At 45.9% G+C, this 20,342-nt stretch overlaps 3 non-coding genes across 3 annotated transcripts; all 3 read right to left on the bottom strand.

Moving 5' to 3' along the window:
- Nucleotides 1-15,279: 15,279 nt before the first annotated feature.
- LOC134899275 (U1 spliceosomal RNA) lies at nt 15,280-15,442 on the bottom strand. The gene has a single exon (XR_010172955.1). It is a non-coding gene; the product is annotated as a U1 spliceosomal RNA (small nuclear RNA).
- Nucleotides 15,443-15,594: 152 nt separating this feature from the next.
- LOC134899154 (U1 spliceosomal RNA) lies at nt 15,595-15,758 on the bottom strand. The gene has a single exon (XR_010172836.1). It is a non-coding gene; the product is annotated as a U1 spliceosomal RNA (small nuclear RNA).
- Nucleotides 15,759-19,401: 3,643 nt separating this feature from the next.
- On the bottom strand, nt 19,402-19,475 carry TRNAS-ACU (transfer RNA serine (anticodon ACU)). Its single transcript has one exon. It is a non-coding gene; the product is annotated as a tRNA-Ser (tRNA).
- Nucleotides 19,476-20,342: the final 867 nt, after the last annotated feature.

The following is a 20,342-nucleotide window of genomic DNA, read 5'->3' as shown; positions in this document are numbered from 1 at the left end:
GGTCTGCCACACGACTGTGACTGAAATGACGGGTTGGTTTGGACCCCCACCAAAAAAGAAGCAATTAATCTCTCCTTGCACAAACTGGCTCTACAGAGGCAAGATGTCCACCTCATCATCATCCTCCGATATATCACCGTGTACATCCCCCTCCTCACAGATTATCAATTCGTCCCCACTGGAATCCACCATCTCAGCTCCCTGTGTACTTTGTGGAGGCAATTGCTGCTGGTCAATGTCTCCACGGAGGAATTGATTATAATTCATTTTAATGAACATCATCTTCTCCACATTTTCTAGATGTAACCTCGTACGCCGATTGCTGACAAGGTGAGCGGCGGCACTAAACACTCTTTCGGAGTACACACTTGTGGGAGGGCAACTTAGGTAGAATAAAGCCAGTTTGTGCAAGGGCCTCCAAATTGCCTCTTTTTCCTGCCAGTATAAGTACGGACCGTCTGACGTGCCTACTTGGATGCGGTCACTCATATAATCCTCCACCATTCTTTCAATGGGGAGAGAATCATATGCAGTGCCAGTAGACGACATGTCCGTAATCGTTGGCAGGTCCTTCAGTCCGGACCAGATGTCAGCATCAGCAGTCGCTCCAGACTGCCCTGCATCACCGCCAGCAGGTGGGCTCGGAATTCTGAGCCTTTTCCTCGCACCCCCAGTTGCGGGAGAATGTGAAGGAGGAGATGTTGACAGGTCGCGTTCCGCTTGACTTGACAATTTTCTCACCAGCAGGTCTTTGAACCCCAGCAGACTTGTGTCTGCCGGAAAGAGAGATCCAAGGTAGGTTTTAAATCTAGGATCGAGCACGGTGGCCAAAATGTAGTGCTCTGATTTCAACAGATTGACCACCCGTGAATCCTTGTTAAGCGAATTAAGGGCTCCATCCACAAGTCCCACATGCCTAGTGGAATCGCTCTGTCTTAGCTCCTCCTTCAATGTCTCCAGCTTCTTCTGCAAAAGCCTGATGAGGGGAATGACCTGACTCAGGCTGGCAGTGTCTGAACTGACTTCACGTGTGGCAAGTTCAAAGGGCAGCAGAACCTTGCACAACGTTGAAATCATTCTCCACTGCGCTTGAGACAGGTGCATTCCACCTCCTATATCGTGCTCAATTGTATAGGCTTGAATGGCCTTTTGCTGCTCCTCCAACCTCTGAAGCATATAGAGGGTTGAATTCCACCTCGTTACCACTTCTTGCTTCAGATGATGGCAGGGCAGGTTCAGGCGTTTTTGGTGGTGCTCCAGTCTTCTGTACGTGGTGCCTGTACGCCGAAAGTGTCCCGCAATTCTTCTGGCCACCGACAGCATCTCTTGCACGCCCCTGTCGTTTTTTAAATAATTCTGCACCACCAAATTCAAGGTATGTGCAAAACATGGGACGTGCTGGAATTTGCCCAGATTTAATGCACACACAATATTGCTGGCGTTGTCCGATGCCAAAAATCCACAGGAGAGTCCAATTGGGGTAAGCCATTCCGCGATGATCTTCCTCAGTTGCCGTAAGAGGTTTTCAGCTGTGTGCGTATTCTGGAAACCGGTGATACAAAGCGTAGCCTGCCTAGGAAAGAGTTGGCGTTTGCGAGATGCTGCTACTGGTGCCGCCGCTGCTGTTCTTGCGGCGGGAGTCCATACATCTACCCAGTGGGCTGTCACAGTCATATAGTCCTGACCCTGCCCTGCTCCACTTGTCCACATGTCCGTGGTTAAGTGGACATTGGGTACAGCTGCATTTTTTAGGACACTGGTGACTCTTTTTCTGAGGTCTGTGTACATTTTCGGTATCGCCTGCCTAGAGAAATGGAACCTAGATGGTATTTGGTACCGGGGACACAGTACCTCCAACAAGTCTCTAGTTGGCTCTGCAGTAATGATGGATACCGGAACCACGTTTCTCACCACCCAGGATGCCAAGGCCTCAGTTATCCGCTTTGCAGCAGGATGACTGCTGTGATATTTCATCTTCCTCGCAAAGGACTGTTGGACAGTCAATTGCTTGGTGGAAGTAGTAAAAGTGGTCTTACGACTTCCCCTCTGGGATGACCATCGACTCCCAGCAGCAACAACAGCAGCGCCAGCAGCAGTAGGCGTTACACGCAAGGATGCATCGGAGGAATCCCAGGCAGGAGAGGACTCGTCAGAATTGCCAGTGACATGGCCTGCAGGACTATTGGCATTCCTGGGGAAGGAGGAAATTGACACTGAGGGAGTTGGTGGGGTGGTTTGCGTGAGCTTGGTTACAAGAGGAAGGGATTTACTGGTCAGTGGACTGCTTCCGCTGTCGCCCAAAGTTTTTGAACTTGTCACTGACTTATTATGAATGCGCTGCAGGTGACGTATAAGGGAGGATGTTCCGAGGTGGTTAACGTCCTTACCCCTACTTATTACAGCTTGACAAAGGCAACACACGGCTTGACAAATGTTGTCCGCATTTCTGTTGAAATACTTCCACACCGAAGAGCTGATTTTTTGGGTATTTTCACCAGGCATGTCAATGGCCATATTCCTCCCACGGACAACAGGTGTCTCCCCTGGTGCCTGACTTAAACAAACCACCTCACCATCAGAATCCTCCTTGTCAATTTCCTCCCCAGCGCCAGCAACACCCATATCCTCCTCATCCTGGTGTACTTCAACACTGACATCTTCAATCTGACTATCAGGAACTGGACTGCGGGTGCTCCTTCCAGCACTTGCAGGGGGCGTGCAAATGGTGGAAGGCACATGCTCTTCACGTCCAGTGTTGGGAAGGTCAGGCATCGCAACCGACACAATTGGACTCTCCTTGTGGATTTGGGATTTCGAAGAACGCACAGTTCTTTGCTGTGCTTTTGCCAGCTTGAGTCTTTTAATTTTTCTAGCGAGAGGCTGAGTGCTTCCATCCTCATGTGAAGCTGAACCACTAGCCATGAACATAGGCCAGGGCCTCAGCCGTTCCTTGCCACTCCGTGTGGTAAATGGCATATTGGCAAGTTTACGCTTCTCCTCCGACAATTTTATTTTAGATTTTTGAGTCCTTTTTTTACTGATATTTGGTGTTTTGGATTTTACATGCTCTGTACTATGACATTGGGCATCGGCCTTGGCAGACGACGTCGATGGAATTTCATCGTCTCGGCCATGACTAGTGGCAGCAGCTTCAGCACGAGGTGGAAGTCGATCTTGATCTTTCCCTATTTTTGGAACCTCAACATTTTTGTTCTCCATATTTTAATAGGCACAACTAAAAGGCACCTCAGGTAAACAATGGAGATGGATGGATACTAGTATACTTATGGATGACGAGCGACTGCCGACACAGAGGTAGCTACAGCCGTGGACTACCGTACTGTGTCTGCTGCTAATATAGACTGGATGATAATGAGATAAAATTAAAATATATATATATATCAGACTAGTACTGCAGCCGGACAGGTATATATTATGTAATGACGGACCTGCTGGACACTGTCTGTCAGCACTGCAGACTCCTAAAGTAAGCTACTAGTATCAAGAAGATAGGAAAAAAAAAACCACGGGTAGGTGGTATACAATTATGGATGGACGAGCGACTGCCGACACAGAGGTAGCTACAGCCGTGGACTACCGTACTGTGTCTGCTGCTAATATAGACTGGATGATAATGAGATAAAATTAAAATATATATATATATATATCACACTAGTACTGCAGCCGGACAGGTATATATTATGTAATGACGGACCTGCTGGACACTGTCTGTCAGCACTGCAGACTCCTAAAGTAAGCTACTAGTATCAAGAAGATAGAAAAAAAAAACCACGGGTAGGTGGTATACAATTATGGATGGACGAGCGACTGCCGACACAGAGGTAGCTACAGCCGTGGACTACCGTACTGTGTCTGCTGCTAATATAGACTGGATGATAATGAGATAAAATTAATATATATATATATATATATCACACTAGTACTGCAGCCGGACAGGTATATATTATGTAATGACGGACCTGCTGGACACTGTCTGCAGAATGCGTTTATAAAAACACCACACGACGAGTGTTTAACTTTTTCAGGCAGACAATCACAATATACTGGTGGTCAGCAGACAATCACAATATACTGGTGGTCAGTGGTCACTGGTCAGTCACACTGGCAGTGGCACTCTGGCAGCAAAAGTGTGCACTGTACTTAAAATATGTACTCCTGCTATAACTTCTCGCCAGTCTCCCCCACAATTAAGCTGTGTGAGCAGTGAGCACTCAGCACAGTCAGATAATGATATACAGTATTACATATGATGCAGCACACTGGGCTGAGCACAGATATGGTATGTGACTGTGTCACACTGTGTATCGTTTTTTTTCAGGCAGAGAACGGATTAATTAAACTGGTGGTGGTCACTGGTCACTGGTCACACTATCAGCAAGTAGTACTCCGTCCTAAGCAGGCAATCACAATATACTGGTGGTCAGTGTGGTCACTGGTCAGTCACACTGGCAGTGTGGCACTCTGGCAGCAAAAGTGTGCACTGTACTTAAAATATATTATTTATGTACTCCTGCTCTAACTGCTCCCCAGTCTCCCCCACAATTAAGCTGTGTGAGCAGTGAGCACTCAGCACAGTCAGATATACAGTACAGGTTGAGTATCCCATATCCATATATTCCGAAATACGGAATATTCCGAAATACGGACTTTTTTGAGTGAGACTGAGATAGTGAAATCTTTGTTTTTTGATGGCTCAATGTACACAAACTTTGTTTAATACACAAAGTTATTAATAATATTGTATTAAATGACCTTCAGGCTGTGTATATAAGGTGTATATGAAACATAAATGAATTGTGTGTATGTACACACACTTTGTTTAATGCACAAAGTTATAAAAAATATTGGCTAAAATTACCTTCAGGCTGTTTGTATAAGGTGTATATGATACATAAATGCATTCTGTGCTTAGATTTAGGTCCCATCACCATGATATCTCATTATGGTATCTAATTATTCCAAAATACGGAAAAATCCGATATCCAAAATACCTCTGGTCCCAAGCATTTTGGATAAGGGATACTCAACCTGTATTACATATGATGATGCAGCACACTGAGGCTGAGCACAGATATGGTATGTGACTGTGTCACACTGTGTATCGTTTTTTTTCAGGCAGAGAACGGATTAATTAAACTGGTGGTCAATGGTCACTGGTCACACTATCAGCAAGTAGTAGTACTCCAGTCCTAATATGCTCCCCAAAATTAGTAAATACTAAATAGTGTCTCTAACTCTCTACTCTCTTCTCTATAAACGGAGAGGACGCCAGCCACGTCCTCTCCCTATCAATCTCAATGCACGTGAGAAAATGGCGGCGACGTGCGGCTCCTTATATAGAATCCGAGTCTCGCGATAGAATCCGAGGCTCGCGAGAATCCGACAGCGGGATGATGACGTTCGGGCGCGCTCGGGTTAACCGAGCAAGGCGGGAGGATCCGAGCCTGCTCGGCCCCGTGTAAAAAAAGCTGAAGTTCGGCGGGTTCGGATTCCGAGAAACCGAACCCGCTCATCACTAGTTTACACTAGCATTTAAAACATTCCACATATCCATCCAATCAGCTGTCGGCGGAGACACCACATTAATTTGCTCCCGCTCCTATCTAATATAGCCTTCTTCCTCAGACATGTCGACACACGTGTACCGACACACCACACACACAGGGAATGCTTTTTCTGAAGACAGTTTCCCCACAAGGCCCTTTGGAGAGACAGAGAGAGAGAGTATGCCAGCACATGAGCACACACCCCAGCGCTATATAACCCAGGAATAACACAGTAACTTAATGTTTGCTCAGTGGTGCTGCTGTATGTAATTTGCGCCGAATTATGTGCCCCCCCCCCTCTTTTCAACCCTCTTGTCTACCGTGGTTTCAGCAGGGGAGAGTCTGGGGAGCTTCCTCAGCGGTACTGTGGAGAAAAAATGGCGCTGGTGAGTACTGAGGGAGAAGCCCCGCCCCCTCGGCGGCAGGCTTCTGTCCCGCTTAAACTGTAAAATTGGCGGGGGCTCATACATATATACAGTGCCCAGCTGTATATGTGTTATATTTTTGGCAAAAAGAGGTTTATATTGCTGCCCAGGGCGCCCCCCCTGCGCCCTGCACCCTTACAGTGACCAGAGTATATGAGGTGTATGGGAGCAATGGCGCACAGCTGCAGTGCTGTGTGTTACTTCAGTGAAGATCATGAAATCTTCTGCCGCCGCTGAAGTCTTTCTTTTCTTCTCATACTCACCCGGCTTCTATCTTCCGGCTCTGCGAGGGGGACGGCGGCGCGGCTCTGGGACGGACGGCGAGGGTGAGATCCTGCGTACCAATCCCTCTGGAGCTAATGGTGTCCAGTAGCCTAAGAAGCAGGACCTTGCAACTCAGAGAGTAGGGCTGCTTCTCTCCCCTCAGTCCCTTGATGCAGGGAGTCTGTTGCCAGCAGTGCTCCCTGAAAATTAAAAACCTAACAAAATACTTTCTGTCAGAAAGCTCAGGAGAGCTCCTGAAAAGCACCCAGTTTCCACTGGGCACAGTATCAAACTGAGGTATGGAGAAGGGGCATAGAGGGAGGAGCCACTGCACACCCAGAACTAAAGTCTTTCTTAAAGTGCCCATGTCTCCTGCGGAGCCCGTCTATCCCCATGGTCCTTACGGAGTCCCCAGCATCCTCTAGGACGTTAGAGAAAATAGGATTTTAATACCTACCGGTAAATCCTTTTCTCTTAGTCCGTAGAAGATGCTGGGCACCCGTCCCAGTGCGTACTGTGTCTGCAGTTGTTAAATGGCCCTTAACTCCAGAACATTTATGTGAAGACAACTTTCCCGACTTGACATTCTTCCTTGGATGTTTTCCCCCTTTGTGACTGCTCCCCAGCCTCGGAGGGTTGCATCCGTGGTCCCTAGGATCCAGTCCTGGATCCCGAACCATCGCCCCTCTAGGAGGTGAGAACTGTGCAGCCGCCAATGGAGTGATATTCTGGTCTTGGAAGACAGGATTATCCTCCGGTGCATGTGTAGGTGGGATCCGGACCACTTGTCCAACAGGTTCCACTGGAACACTCTAGCATGGAACCTGCCAAACTGAATGGCCTCGTAGGCCGCAACCATCTTCCCCAGCAACCGAATGCATTGATGGATTAACACTCTTGCTGGTTTCAGAATTTGTTTGACCAGACTCTGGATCTCCATAGCCTTTCCACTGGAAGAAAACCTCTTCTGTGTCCAGTATCACTCCCAAAAACAACAACCGCGTCATTGGGACCAACTGCGATTTTGGCAAGTTTAGGAGCCAACCATGTTGTTGAAGAACTGTCAGGGAGAGTGCAATGTTTTGCAACAACTGGTCCCTGGATCTCGCCTTTATCAAGAGATCATCCAAGTACGGGATAAATGTGACTCCTTGCTTGCGAAGGAGAACCATCATTTCCGCCATCACCCTGGTGAAAATCCTCGGAGCCGTGGACAGACCAAACAGCAACGTCTGAAATTGGTAATGACAATCCTGAATTGCAAACCTCAGGTAGCTTGATGCAGTGGCTAAACGGGAACATGTAAGTAGGCATCCTTATGTTTACCAAAACCATGAAATCTCCTTCCTCCGGACTGGAGATCCCTACCCTGAGAGATTCCATCTTGAAATTGAATTTCTTTAGGTAGAAATTGAGGGATTTCAGATTTAAGATTGGTCTGACTGAGCCGTCCGGCTTCGGGACCGCGAAGAGGCTTGAATAAAAGCCTTCTCCCTGCTGACTAAGGCCGATTTGAACAATCGGTGAGGGGGAACGTCTTGAAACCCCAGTTTGTACCCTTGGGACACTATTTGTAAAACCCACGAGTCCAGGTCCAAATTAATCCAGAACTGACTGAAGTGTTTTAGACGTGCCCCCACTGGTGTGGGCTCCTGCAAGAGAGCCCTAGCGTCATGCAGTGGATTTGGCAGAAGCAGAGGACGATCTCTGCTCCTGCGATCTTGAAGAGGCTACAGACCTCTTCCCTCTTCTCCTTCCTCTACCTGCAAAGAAAGGAGAATCTTAACTTCTTGCATATCTATTGGGCCAAAATGACTGCGTTAGATAATGATGCGTCTTCATCCGTTGAGAGGGAACATAGGGCAAGAAGGTTGACTTACCTGCGGGAGCTGCCGAGATCAAATTAACTAGGCCGTCGCCAAACAAGGCTTCACCTTCATAGGGAAGAGACTCCCTTTCTTCTTGGAGTCAGCATCAGCATTCCCTTGGTGAATCCACAATGCCCTCCTATCCGAGACTGCCATGAAATTGGCCCGTGAACTCAAGAGTCCTATATCCCTTGCAGTCGTAAGTATGCTGCAGTGTCCTTGATATGATCCAACGTAAGGAGCATCCCATGTCTCCAGGATATCTATATCGGATGACAAGGTATTCGACCAATTCTTGAATACTACTACTCACCCATGCGCATGTAATGGCAGGTCTAAGTAATGTACCCGTGGTTACATAACTAGAAATAATGTAGCTTCCTGCATACGATCCGCTGGATTTGTGACAGGGCCCCGTGCAGAACAGGGGGTGACTCCCACTTTATTCTGTCCGCGGCAGGAAATGAATAAACAACCGGAAACCTTTTGGGGATTTGAAACCATCTTGTCGAGCTGGCCCAGACTTTCTCAAACAGAGATGGAGGAACGTTACATCAGCTTTCATTATATATCTATATATACATACATATAGACCCCTTTGTCAGGAACAGCAGGGTCCTCGGTGATGTTAATATGTCCTTAATATCCACAATCATGTACTGAATGCTCCTTGCCAATATTGGATCTAATCAGGAAATATTATGGTCGACATAGGAATCAGTATCCGAGTCAGTATCAGTGTGTAGTAACTGGGCAAAATAACATTTTTGCTGGGCCTGAGGGAAAAGAAGCATAGCCATGAACATCACATCTTTTCTCTACGTCTGTGTCTGGGACACAGATTTATCCAACCTCACTCTGATATTACTGAAACTTTCACCCAGTCAGTTATTGGTGGTGCCAACAGGGCCACCATCATATGTCTGCATTCCTAATATAGTTTCCTCTTGGGAAAAACATTCAGCCACCGACATGTTGACACACATGTACCAAGTACCCACAGACACATAGGCTTATGGGGGATAGACCTACAGTAAATCTGTCAGAGGGACAAATGGGATTTTTCAGCTCACAACCCAGCGTCAAAAGTACACAGTCTGGGAAATAATAAACTCTATAGTGATAGACTTGTAACGCTCTATAGATGTGCTGGTGAGGTGAGGAAGAAGCCCCGCCGCTGTAATGGCACGCTTCTGTCCCGCTCAGAAACAAATAATTAATTACGCTGGTGGGGTAAGGACAGTGCTCAGGTACTAATGTCCACTTTTGCCAGCCTTTTGTGAGGAATTTATGCTGCCCAGGGTGCCCCCCCCCCACGCCCTGCACCCTGCAGTGCCTGTGTTTGTGTGGGAGCATGGCGCACAGCATTCCGCTCGCTGCGTGGTACCTCAGAATGCCATCTGTTCTTCTGCTACTCGCCTGTCTTCTGACTTCTGGCTCTGTAAGGGGGTGACGGCAGGCTACGGGAGTGGGCATCTAGGCGTACCCAGCGATCAGCACCCTCAGGAGCTAATGGTGTCCTGTCAGCCAGAAGTAGAGCCATTGAACTCACTAGAAGTTGGTCATACTTCTCTCCCCTAAGTCCCACGAAGCAGGGAGACTGTTGCCAGCAGCCTCCCTGAAAATAAGAAAAACTAACATAAGTCTTTTCAGAGAAACTCAGTAGAGCTCCCCTGTAGTGCATCCAGTCTCACTGGGCACAATTCTAAAACTGGAGTCTGGAGGAGGGGCATAGAGGGAGGAGACAGTTCACACCCTTTGAAAGTCTTAAAGTGCCCATGTCTCCTGCGGATCCCGTCTATACCCCATGGTTCTTAATGTGATCCCAGCATCCTCTAGGACGTATGAGAAAACAAATAACGCACACACGAGGAGGAGAGAACAAAGGAAGCAATAAGGAGGGGAGAGGAGGGGGGGGGAGGTAAGGTAAGGTAGTAAAGGCATATTGGATAAACTACAACCTTATACATATTCATTAATGGCCCTCATTCCGAGTTGATCGCTCGCAAGGCGATTTTAGCAGAGTTACACACGCTAAGCCGCCGCCTACTGGGAGTGAATCTTAGCTTCTTAAAATTGCGAACGATGTATTCGCAATATTGCGATTACAAACTACTTAGCAGTTTCAGAGTAGCTTCAGACTTACTCGGCATCTGCGATCAGTTCAGTGCTTGTCGTTCCTGGTTTGACGTCACAAACACACCCAGCGTTCGCCCAGACACTCCCCCGTTTCTCCGGCCACTCCTGCGTTTTTTCCGGAAATGGTAGCGTTTTGATCCACACGCCCATAAAACGCTGTGTTTCCGCCCAGTAACACCCATTTCCTGTCAATCACACTACGATCGCCGGAGCGAAGAAAAAGCCGTGAGTAAAAATACTATCTTCATTGTTAAATTACTTGGCGCAGTCGCAGTGCGAATATTGCGCATGCGTACTAAGCGGAATTTCACTGCGATGCGATGAAAATTACCGAGCGATCAACTCGGAATGAGGGCCCATGTACCAGTAGTTAGAAGTAGAAGAGCTCTAACAGAAACCACAAAGCTTATCTAAAGCCACACCACACTGGATATGCCCAATCTCATTTGATCTTTGAAGCAAAGCAGTATTGGACTTTGTTACTACCAAGCAGTCTCCCATCCATGTATTATCAGATTCTTTAGGTGTTTTTAAACTACCAACACCCTTTTCTTGGTACATTTAATTTTTACACGTATTCTTTTATGTACCAGAAGTTAGAAGTAGAAAAGCTCTAACAGAAACCACCAGCTCATCTACAGCCACAGCACACTGGATTTGCCCAATCTCTCCTGATCATGGAAGCTGAGCAGTATTGGTCCTGGTTTTAGTACTTGGATGGGAGACCACCAGGAAATACCAGGAGCTGTGTGTATTTTTACAATACCAACACCGTTCTCTTGATGCATTCCATTTTGAAACATTGGGGCAGATCTATTAAGCCTGGTGAACTGATAAAGTGCAAGGTGATAAAGTACCAGCCAGTCAGCTCCTAACTGTCATTTTTCAAACCCAGCCTGTGACATGGCAATTAGGAGCTGATTGGCTGGTACTTTATCACCATGCAAATTATAATTTCACCGGGTTTAATAAATCGGCCGCTTATTCATTTATGTACTAGTAGTTAGAAGTAGAAGAACTCTAACAGAAACCACTAAGCTCATCTACAGCCACACCACACTGTATATGCCCAATATCACCTGATCTTAGGCCTGGTTTGTTCTTGGATGTGAGACCACCTGGGAATACCAGGTGCTGTAGGTAGTTTTATACTACCAACACCGTTCTCTTGATGCATTCTATTTTGAAACTTATTCATTGATGTAGAAGTTAGAAACAGCAAAAATCATCTACAGCCGCATCACAATGGATATGTCCAATCTCATCTGATGTTGGAAGCTAAGCAGTGTTGTGCCTGGTTAGTTTTTGGATTTCAGGTCCTGCCTTCTGGTTTGGCCACGGCACCTCAGAAATTCACCAAGGTCATGGCCGTGATGACGACCCTTCACCATCGGTGGACCAGGGAGGAATCTCTCCTCCCGATAAACATTCTGGAATTGTGGGCAGTGTTCAATTCATTGATACTGGCCCTGCCTCTAGTACAGAACAGGCCTGTTCAAGTACAATCGGACAACGCCACCACGGTAGTGTACACAAATCATCAAGTCGGCACTCGAAACTGCATGGCAAAGCTGGAAGTATCAAAAATCCTCAGTTGGGTAGAACGTCATCTGCCAGCAATATCGGCAGTGTTCATTCCCGGAGTCCTCAACTGGGAAGCGGATTTCCTCAGTCGTCAGGACGTTCACGCTGGAGAGTGGAGAGGCTGCAGCAGAAATATCTGCACTGGTGTCAGTAGGTGACTGAGGCAGGGATGACTGGGAGATAGTGGGTGACTGAAGCATGTATGAGTGGGAGATAGTGGGTGACTGAAGCCGGGGTGACTGGGAGATAGTGGGTGACTGATGCAGGGGTGACAGTGATAGTGGTTGACTGAGGCAGGGGTGACAGGGAGATAGTGGGTTACTGAGGGAGGGGTGATAGGAAGGGGTTGGGTAAGTATGGGAAGAAAGTGGGTGACAGGGATAATAAATGAATAAGGCAGGGATGATAGGGAGATAGTGGATGACTGTGGCAGGGGTGACAGGGACAGTAAGAGACTGAGGCAGGGTTGACAGGGATAGTGGGTGACTGAAGCAGGGGTGATAGGGTGACAGTGGGTGACTGAGGCAGGGGTGACAGGGATAGTGGGTGACTGAGGCAGGGGTCGCAGGTATAGTGGTTGACTGAGGCAGCGGTGACTGGGAGATAGTGGGTAACTGAGGCAGGGGTGACAGGGAAAGTGTGTGACTCAGGCAGGGGTGATAGGGAGATAGTGGGCAGCATATCTCTGCCTCACTGCAGCAGCACATTCCTGCTTCACTGACAGCAGCACATCCCTGCAACGTTGACAGCAACACATCCCTGCAACATTGACGGCAGCACATCCCTGCCTCATTGACGGCAGCACATCCCTGCCTCACTTATAGCAGCACATCCCTGCCTCGCTGACAGCAGCACATCACTGCCTCGCTGACAGCAGCACATCACTGCTTCACTGACATCAGCACATCACTGCTTCACTGACAGCTGTATATAGGGCCTAATTAAGACCTGATCCCTGCTGTGCATATTCACACAACAGGAGATCAGGTCTGAAGTGCGTGTGTGCTGGTGCCACAGTGCACCGGCACATGCCAGGATGCGATCAGCATCTCTGCCCTGTGAGCGCCTCTGCCTGATTGACAGGCAGAGGCGGTCACTGGACAGGAGGAGTCGGGCCAGCGGCGTTGTGCCGCCATTTTGGGGGCACAGTCAGGACAACGCAGACATGACCGGACCGTATGGGGGCGGGGCGTGACGGCTGTGTGACCCGGACAGCAACGGGCCTTATTTACTAAAATCTCAGATAAATTTTATGGCATTTATGTGCAGTCTAGTTTGCACAGTTGATAGAGTGTTGATCTTGCACTATCAATGTAAGCCTCACATAGGTTTGATACACATGTAAGTTTGTTTTTATTTTACTACATTGTGGTTTGTGGCTCTATACCAGGCCTGGCCAACCTGTGGCTCTCCAGCTGTTGTAAAACTACAAATCCCATCATGCCTTGCCACAGTTTTGCTATTAGGGAATGCTAAAACTGTGGCAGGGCATGCTGGGATGTGTAGTTTCACAACATCTGGAGAGCCACAGGTTGGCCAGGCCTGCTCTATACCATGTAATACATGTCTTTTAACAGTAGTCAAGTCTTCCAATGTGCTTGTTAGTGAAACCCAATACATAGCTTTATATTATTTTGTTTCTTCAAATATTGAATGCATATGTCTTATAACTTTTTTTTTCAATATATAAACATTTTTATTATAAGATTTTCAATGACACAAGTACATCCAAGTTGCAGATTATGGGTTGTGAAGGACAAATCAACCATATAAACAATTTAAGCAATTTAAATTGCATGCAGGTAGTAGAATATCAAACTCCTTGTATGAGAGTTGGTCGTAATAAACTAGGATAGAAAAGAATAAAGTAGAAAATAAGATTTTAAACCTACGGTAAATCTTTTTCTCGTAGTCCGTAGAGGGTGCTGGGGACTCCGTAAGGACCATGGGGATAGACGGGCTCCGCAGGAGACATGGGCACTTTAAGAAAGACTTTAGTTCTGGGTGTGCACTGGCTCCTCCCTCTATGCGCCTCTATGCCACAGTTAGAGAAACTGTGCCCAGAGGAGACTGACAGTATGAGGAAAGGATTTTGTTAATCCAGGGCAAGATTCATACCAGCCACACCAATCACACCGTATAACTTGTGATAAACTACCCAGTTATAAGTACGAAAAAACAACATACTGCAGCATCAGTGCAGGACCGATGCAACTATAACATAACCCTTATTGAAGCAATAACTATATACAAGTATTGCAGAAGTAGTCCGCAGTTGGGACGGGCGCCCAGCATCCTCTACGGACTACGAGAAAAAGATTTACCGGTAGGTTTAAAATCTTATTTTCTCTAACGTCCTAGAGGATGCTGGGGACTCCGTAAGGAACATGGGGATTATACCAAAGCTCCAAAACGGGCGGGAGAGTGCGGATGACTCTGCAGCACCGATTGAGCAAACATGAGTTCCTCCTCAGCCAGGGTATCAAACTTATAGTATTTTGAAAAGGTGTTTGAACCTGACCAAGTAGCAGCTTGACACAGCTGTAGTGCCGAGACCCCTCGGGCAGCCGCCCAAGAAGAGCCCACTTTCCTCGTGGAATGGGCCTAGACCGATTTCGGTAACTGCAATCCAGCCATAGAATGCGCTTGCTGAATCGTGTTACAAATCCAGCGAGCAATAGCCTGCTTTGAAGCAGGGGCACCAATCTTGTTGGTTGCATACAGGACAAACAGCGCTTCAGTTTTCCTGACTCTAGCCGTCCTGGCCACGTAAATTTTCAAAGCCCTGACCACATCAAGTAACTCGGAATCCTCCAAGTCACGCGTAGCCAAAGGCACCACAATAGGTTGGTTCATATGAAAAGATGAGACCACTTTTGGTAGGAATTGAGGATGGGTCCGCAATTCCGCTCTATCCACATGGAACACCAAATATGGGCTTTTATGTGACAAAGCCGCTAATTCCGACACTCGCCTAGCCGAAGCCAAGGCTAATAACATGACCACCTTCCACGTGAGATATGTTAACTCCACCGTTTTAAGGCTGCTAAAAACTGCTAGCGAGCAATCAACTCAGAATGACCCCCATAGTGTATTGCAAGAAAATATCTGTAAATCCAATGGTACCGTAAGTGCGGTATATACTCGCACTTCTTTGCGGGGCGAGAACATCTCCCCTAAGTGAAGTCAGCCCTATGAATAGAGTTTGTGTGATCCCTGTGCAGCAGTCACAGAAAGGGTTCCTCTCTGCAGTTTGTCACTCAAATTACATTGTTGCATTTTTTCTAGAAGTGGATCTGAGAGCTGTTACCCGCAGACCAGCTACAATAATTATCCTGGGATAGTGCACAAGGGCATAGAAGGGAGCGGCTCAAGAAAAGAGAAGTGGAAACAGACAGCAAACTAGGCTGGAGAGAGACCTGAGACAAAGAGATCTGAATTATACGAGAGCCGACCAGGGGAAACACAAATTATGCAGTCAAGTTTCCCACATTTGGGGAAATCGCAAGAGCAGCACACCCAGAGTGCAATGGGTGAGCCTTGCCCTGGGAGAAGCACCTTCATGATCATAGTATCTCACCTGGCAGGTAAGTAGGAGTTGGGCTAGAGCTGGGTAGGGTCGCTGCTCGGGCACTTCCCTGTCAAGTGAAGGAGATCCAACTGAGTCAGCACAAGGGAACTCTCGAAAGAAGAACAAGGCTAGAGGAAGATCTGAGACAAATAAATCTGACTTTTACCAGAGCTGACCAGAGGAAAGCACAAACACAGTCCCCCACTACCACAAATAATGAAGTCGAGTTTCCCACATTTGGGGAAATCACAGGGGTCAGCATACCCAGAATGCAATGAATGAACCTCACCCTGGGATAACAGTCTTCATTACCATGATATCTCCTATGCAAAATAAGTATGATTTGGGATAGGGCTAGGGAGGGCCGCTGCTCAGGCACATCTCTGTCAAGTAAAGAAGATTCAACTGAGGCAGCACAAGGGAACTCTCATCTGGGGACAACAACTGCAGGGAGAACACATATTTTCAGATGAACATGGGAGGGCAGAAGGCTGCCTAATACTGAAGCACCCCCAAACAACAAACCAAATGCAACAACTAGTGCAAGCATTCCTGGGGGAAGGCCTGCAGCAGATGGATTTGCATATGGTGATGTCATCCAAGCAGTGGGTCAAAGTTGGCTTCAACCCTCGTCTGCATATGAAAAGAGAAAAGGGGCATGCAGGACATGGCGGCCTTTTGTGGCGCTTGGATGACCCCTAGTTCGCATTAAACACCTCCACCCTCCTTCGGTGTGGGGCTCATGTTGGCTATGCCCCAGCCCCTGAAGCATTCAAGCTGATTTCTTGCAGAAGCTGGGCACTGTAACAGCTCCAGAGCTGCTCTGTGTGGCAAGTAAAAGGGTGTGGGCCCTGCAGCACTACCTGTAGTTCGCATTGTGCGTTGGAAGGCACAAAGTAAGCAGATGGGAGAAGTCAGGATAGTGCGCAAGGGCATAGAAGGGAGCGGCTCAAGAAAAGAGAAGTGGAAACAGACAGCAAACTAGGCTGGAGAGCTCTTCTGTCTATATTTTGCAAACCTGCTCTTGTCCTCTCCAGCTGCTCCATGTAGATTTGACGTCTGGAAAGGTGCATAACCCACTGACAAGCAGGCACACTCCTGCATGAGTTTTCTCTCTCACTAGCTGGATGATACACAATCATTTGCATGTGCTCCACCTCCGACACACCACCCACCCAACCACCCAGTGACCAGAGCCACCCACAAGCCAACTGGCTCCGTGATTTAATTTGCACAGTGTAGTCATCCAGGCAACATGTCCTTCTCAATGGAATACAATAATACAACAGTTAATAAGGCTATGGGTGTGGAGTGTAAGAGGGTGAGGGAATCACAAGCCCGAAGCTTTATTGAAAGACAGACACATATAAAGGGAGGATTAATAAATACAAAGATATCCTTTACTATAGAATGTAGTCCAATCCGGTCTTTCAACTCTTCCACAACTTAAAAACGGATAGTGTTCCCAAGCCTTCCATCCTGGAATATCTTCAGTCTCTCGCCAATGAAGAAAACAATCCCTCCAGCAGACTCTTCAACCACGATACAAGATCACAGCCAAAAGGGCGAGAAGCAACTACACTTGCGTTTAACCAAAATAGCTAAAACTTAGTGGAGGAAAGTGCAGTGCACCAAAACATAAGCTTACACAATCATGGAGAATGCGCCAGCATATATGCTCTTCTATCTATATTTTGCAAACCTGCTCTTGTCCCCTCCAGCTGCTCCATGTAGATTTGACGTCTGGCAAGGTGCATAACCCACTGACAAGCAGGCACACTCCTGCATGAGTTTTCACTCTCACTAGCTGGATGATACACATTCATTTGCATGTGCTCCACCTCCGACACACCGCCCACCCAACCACCCAGTCACCAGAGCCACCCACAAGCCAACTGGCTCCGTGACTTAATTTGCACAGTGCAGTCATCCAGGCAGCATGTCCTTCTCAATGGAATAATCTCTGGTTCCATGGAATCTTCCGCATTGGAATGCTGCGGAACAAAAAGGATTTAAACATTCAGCTTGCTAGCATTCAATGTACCTGCGGCTTGGCTCTAGCACATGGGTCTTCATCCTGTGGCCCTCCAGCTGCTGTGAAACTACACATCCCAGCATGCCCTGCCACAGTTTTGCTATTAAGGTATGCTAAAACTGAGGCAGGGCATGCTGGGATGTGTAGTTCCACAGCAGCTGGAGGGTCGCAGGTTGAAGACCCATGTTCTAGCATGCCTGTTCTATGATGCATGTTCCGTGATGTCACAATCAGCTTGGAATGGGGTATCTAGCAGGCATTTGCTGACAGTCACTTGAGGTAGACACACATCAGGAGATGCAGCATATCGGAGGTCTTCGATGCCTTTCCAGCAAATGCACACCACCTGCTGCTGGTCTGGACACAAAACAATGCCCACAATCGAAGTCCCAAAATGCCCAACTACAGGATTCATGTAAGTAGTGAATTTAGGAATGAATTTAGAAGTAGGAAATTAAGTTAGTTCACAAGTACATTCAAATTCAGATCTAAAGTCTAGGTAGGCCTCACGTCCTGGCAGACCCCAGCATTTAAAAATGCCTTGATTAGAGGTAGGGAATTAAATGTAGATAAGAAGTAGACGCAAAATAAGACTCCACAGAGCAGTTATCAGGTGTCTTTATCAATTGTTGCATTTAAAAAATCAAGCAATTAGGGAACACAATGTTGCAACAATTTAACCCTATTTGCAAAATAGTACTAAATAAGTTTGTCGATGTAAGACATTTGCAAAGGCGCAAACAAAACACGCTGGAAAATCTGATCACAAGGTCAATTACGTCCCTGGGTGGGATTGAACCACCAACCTTTTGGTTAATAGCCGAACACACTAACCGATTGCGCCACAGAGACACTTCGCAAAAAGTACATACTGACAAAGGCTAATAAGCATACATCTAGAACGTTTCCTAGAAAAACTTTAAAAAGTCAATAATCTGGAGAGTTTTTGTAAAATGTTTCTTCCATCAACCAACAAAGAAACACATTGGTACTTTCCCATGATGAGTGAGTGCTTCAGGATCTCTTGCACTTACATGTGCAGCAGAGTACTGCAATGGAAGCATGCTGGGCCCATAACCCAGAGGTAGGCAGATTGAAACTATCCTTTGCTATATGCATTTTTTTTGTTAATTTAAGTAATCAAAACTGGGATTGATATTTTTGCTCTTTTATTTTTACTTGAAGTACAATAACTTTTACCATTTCAATTTGTTTGAATAGTATATTGACAGTATAGTTTTCTTTAAAAAAATCCACTTAATTTTCTTTACCCTATTATTAAAAGGGTAGTTGACAAAAACAAACTACATTGTCACCAGAAGAGCAATACAAAATGTACAAGTGATATATTAAAATCATCTTTCCAGCTTGAATCTCAATGATGCATTGGGGCAACGATTTTGTGAGAAACATCTTCACCCTTAAATAAAGATTTTCTTCATTCCTTACCTGTGTGCTAATTAGATATCACCTTGTTTTCACATTAAACAGACTTCCACATGAGAAAGCAGCAAGGATGCAGTGGCGTTAATGTTTCCTGGTGTCAATCTGTATTATTTCAGTAGAAATTTAAATGAGGATGCATCTTGCTGCCTTTCCAATGAAGCAAGTTTAATTTAGTAATAGGTGAAAAACCATCCCTACAAAGGTGTTAATCAGAGACTTGGCTTTGTGGACACTTTTCAGAGAACAAATTTGTTAGCATAAAAATAAAGCCAGAAAATGAAGAGCTGTTTAATCACTCAATTGGATTTTTTTTGCCAGCATATTTCTTTTTCTCTGCAACCCACTGCTAAATTGTGCTTCCTATCTGTTTTTATAAAATCACTGAATCAAATCTAACTCTGATTACATCAGAGAAGGCCAGGTACCCTACACCATAACAGGGGGTTTGAAATTTTGACTTGTCTACTTAAAGATCACCAAAATCTGATAACAAGGTCAATTACGTCCCTGGGTGGGATTGAACCACCAACCTTTTGGTTAGTAGCCAGACACACTAACCGATTGTGCCACAGAGACACTTTGTAAAAAGTGCATACTGACAAAGGCTAATAAGCATACATCTAGAACGTTTCCTAGAAAAACTTTAAAAAGTCAATAATCTGGAGAGTTTTTGTAAGATGTTTCTTCCATCAACCAACGAAGAAACACATTGGTACTTTCCCTTGATGAGTGAGTGCTTCAGGATCTCTTGCACTTACATGTGCAGCAGAGTACTGCAATGGAAACATAACCCAGAGGTAGGCAGATTGAAACTATCCTTTGCTATATGCATTTTTTTTTGTTAATTTAAGTAATCAAAACTGGGATTGATATTTTTGCTCTTTTATTTTTACTTAAAGTACAATAACTTTTACCATTTTAATTTGTTTTAATAGTATATTGACAGTATAGTTTTCTTTAAAAAATCCACTTAATTTTCTTTACCCTATTATTAAAAGGGTAATTGACAAAAACAAACTACATTGTCACCAGAAGAGCAATACAAAATGTACAAGTGATATATTAAAATCATCTTTCCAGCTTGAATTTCAATGATGCATTGGGGCAACGATTTTGTGAGAAACATCTTCACCCTTAAATAAAGATTTTCTTAATTCCTTACCTGTGTGCTAATTAGATATCACCTTGTTTTCACATTAAACAGACTTCTACATGAGAAAGCAGCAAGGATGCAGTGGCGTTAATGTTTCCTGGTGTCAACCCGTATTATTTCAGTAGACATTGAAATGAGGATGCATCTTGCTGCCTTTCCAATGAAGCAAATTTAATTTAGTAATAGGTGAAAAACCATCCCTACAAAGGTGTTAATCAGAGACTTGGCTTTGTGGACACTTTTCAAAGAACAAATTTGTTAGCATAAAAATAAAGCCAGAAAATGAAGAG

The sequence above is a fragment of the Pseudophryne corroboree genome, chromosome 3 (genome assembly GCF_028390025.1).
Source record: "Pseudophryne corroboree isolate aPseCor3 chromosome 3, aPseCor3.hap2, whole genome shotgun sequence".
In the NCBI taxonomy this organism is placed as follows: domain Eukaryota; kingdom Metazoa; phylum Chordata; class Amphibia; order Anura; family Myobatrachidae; genus Pseudophryne; species Pseudophryne corroboree.
This window is presented reverse-complemented; position numbering and strand designations above follow the sequence as displayed.